At 27.6% G+C, this 3467-nt stretch overlaps 1 long non-coding RNA gene across 1 annotated transcript; it reads right to left on the bottom strand.

Moving 5' to 3' along the window:
- Window positions 1–309: 309 nt before the first annotated feature.
- Window positions 310–1010, bottom strand: LOC131609216 (uncharacterized). The gene is made up of 3 exons (XR_009286016.1): window positions 880–1010; window positions 669–771; window positions 310–420 (listed from the first exon to the last, which is right to left on the bottom strand). It is a non-coding gene; the product is annotated as an uncharacterized LOC131609216 (long non-coding RNA).
- Between the last annotated feature and the right edge of the window lie 2457 nt (window positions 1011–3467).

Genomic DNA, 3467 nt, shown 5'->3' on the forward strand with positions numbered 1-3467 from the left:
ACTGTTAAATTAATTTACTAATTTATTTGAGTTTGGAAAGAAACTTTCTAAAATTAAGCAATCTCAGTAACAACTTAAAATTTTTATAAAGAATGAAACTTGCTAAATAATATAGACTATTAATAAGATGGTGATACACTGATGTCTCACCAGCTATCCATGTTCCAATATCTCTGGTATGCAGCCATCCCTCTTCATCAATGACTTCTCTCCATAGAATAGGCGAAGTGGTTACGTTTGAACTTCGCCATGGTAACTCAAATTAACAAGAACCATAGAATAGGCGAAGTGGTTACGTTTGAACTTCATCTTTGTAATATCCTTGAAAAATAATGGGACCCCTGATACAAATTTCACCATGGGGGTTCGGATGATCATCAGATGTGTAGTTCATTTCCGGAACACCTACAAGTTTTACCTCTGAAAAGAAACAATAAATCTCTTGGTACTGGGAGTCAACATATGCTAAGCTTCATAAGAGCAATGATGTGCATCGATGTTACAAAACAGAATTTCAGAATAATTCTACATTTGTGGCATTTCAACAAACACCTTGTTTACGAGTTATACTCAAAATTAACCTAATAAACTCATTATGGCATTTCAACAAACACCTTGTTTACAAAAATCAGCTAAGATTATAATCAATCTAACTTAAAATCAGTTACCGAGTGTTCAGATTGTTGCAAAGAAGACTAGTCGTGGTGGTATGGGTGATGGCTTTCTCAACTCCAAATGTGACCGATGCTCTAGCGATTCCGCAACTCTAAACTGTCAGAAACAAACAACCCAGGGTTAAAATGGAGTGAAGTAGGGGAGAAGAATAAATATTTACACTTTAATCTGAGTAACAAAACACGCAATAGAAAGTGAAACAACCCTAGAATTGAGATGCTCGAAATGGATGTGACATCGGCGACAATGAGGATTCACGCTTAGCTTAACGGTGATGATACGCGAAGATGCAGGAGCATTCAACAGAGAGGAATCGCGATGGTGGATAGAAAGAGATTCAGCACGACAGTGAGAAGAGAGGAATAAAGTTTCAGAATGAAACACGATTAGGTTTTTCTTTCTCTATTCTCTATGTCAACAATGTTTTATTTGTAACAATAATAAGATCAAATATTAGTTTTCAACCAAAATATAAAATTTAATATTTTTACAAGAGTTCAAATATAATTTATAATTTATAACACATTATTCTTATTAGAGTAGGATTTCTAAAATTAAAATTTTATAATAATTAACAATAGAACAAATATAATCTCTATAACATAAAATGTATATTTGATATAAGAGATTAAATTTAAAATATAGAAATGATATTAATAGAGAAAAAATGATATTAGAAGAGATATTAATAAATTTAAAATATAATGTTTTAGTGGTTGATTATTTGGTAGTAGTGATAACCTTTTGGGTAGTAGGAAAGCCTTAACCATTAGGTTATTTGTGTTTCTTGTTTAATAATCTGTATGAAGATGTATATATTACATAACTAATATTTATTTTCAAAATAGAATTTACACGAGTATTATTAAACTATATTTAATATACTCATTTTAATTTTTAAAATTAATTTATTATTTAAACTAAAATATATTATTAAAAATATATTAAATAATATAATATTCAAATATACTATTAATTCACGTTAATATATATAGTTGGCAGGATACATAGTTGGTGTAAAAATAATTAACTAAAATATATTTAATTCTTTTAATTGATACCCATTTTTTTTTAAAGGATGCTTCCAGAGCATCTAAAAGATTTATTAATTTTATTTTTCAAATTTTTTATACCTTTTATTTAATTAAAAAATTAAGATAGAAAAATAAAAAATAACACAATTCACATTAAAATATTATTTAATATAATAATATTAAATAATTAACCATTAAATATAATGATTAGTTTTTTAAAAAAAATTAGACAAAAATTACTATTATTTTAAGAAAATAGTTAAATTGGCAGCAAAATCCGCAGGAAACTTTCCTGCGGAATTACCTGCGGAATCTTTTATAATAGTTTGGTTTTAATATAACAGATATCCGCAGCAAAGTTCGCAGGAAGTTTTCCTGCGGATTTACCTGAGGATTTTGCGTTATAGTTTTGTATTCTATTCGAAATATATAAACCGCAGCAAAATCCGCAGGTATTCCTGCGGAATTTTCTGCCAATGCTGGATCCGCAGGAAAATATATTTTATTTAAGAATGTCCCAGGAAAATCCGCAGGTATACCTGCGGAATATTTTCCGCAGGAAATTCCGCAGGTAATACGTGTATTTCTAGTAGTGTGGAATAAGAATAAAAAAATTATGTGTAAATAGGAATCCTAAGAATAAAAAGTGTCTTAGAATAATTATTTAAAAATTGAATCAAATATGAACATTTTCATTGTCTTATTTCCAGAAATAATTTTTTTAAAATAATTTTTTTTAACCTTGAAATAAATTGAGTTGGGCTGGTATTAAGAAAGCTCAATCACACGTGTAATTTATCTAAGATATGTTGGTTTATAATAAGTTATTCTAATAAATATTTTAATGAAAAGAACAATAAATCTCATTTCTATGATACTAAATAATTATTTATAAGAGATCATTTTTAAAAAGTTATTTATTTATCTTTTATTTTAATCACCGTATTGCAGTCGAGGATATTTTATATTAAAAGACTAAGATAGTATTAACTCACAAGTTAAGCATTAGCAGATGCCTAATCAACATCACCAATGATATGAGAATGAGAGAATCTATATTTATATTATCAGCTATACTTTTATATCATTAAAATGAGTATCATGGTACTAAACTAATTAAGCTATAACACTAAAACACATTAAAAATTAAAGAACATGATTATCTCCCCCTCTTTCCATCCTAAATAAAATAAATGTCAACATTGCTTTTCCTTTTAGTTTTAGCCACTTTATCTTTAGTTTAGTCAAAAAGTTAATGTCATGTTAGGTGCTAATCCAAATCCAAGAATCTTCATAGTAATTTCCATTCATCCAAATTAGAAAATAGAAAATTCAACGCGCTATTGCAACAACAAAAATAATAATTAAATCATTTTTTCTTAATATCAAGTATCATTCTTTATGTAAATACCATATATTAATATATTGTGTAATTGTACATTAAAAAAAAAAACCTTTAGCTGAGTATTCATTGAGTTTGAAATGTCTTGATCTTGGTGACCGATGAATTTGAAACTCACTCACGTAAACTTTTTAATATTAAAAAAAAGTGAAAAAAAAAAACACTCTATGAATCAAGAATTTGTTTGATGAATCTGAATGATAGGGTTTTCAACTTGATCTTTAGAAGAAATAGATGTTCTTTTGATGAACTCCAAGCAATCTTCAATGGCTTCAGCATAGAAAGAATTGGACCTTACATAAGATGATCTCATCTTCCAATTATAATCTTCTTGACCCTTAATTTCTTCATCTCTA

This window comes from Vicia villosa, linkage group LG1 (genome assembly GCF_029867415.1).
Source record: "Vicia villosa cultivar HV-30 ecotype Madison, WI linkage group LG1, Vvil1.0, whole genome shotgun sequence".
In the NCBI taxonomy this organism is placed as follows: domain Eukaryota; kingdom Viridiplantae; phylum Streptophyta; class Magnoliopsida; order Fabales; family Fabaceae; genus Vicia; species Vicia villosa.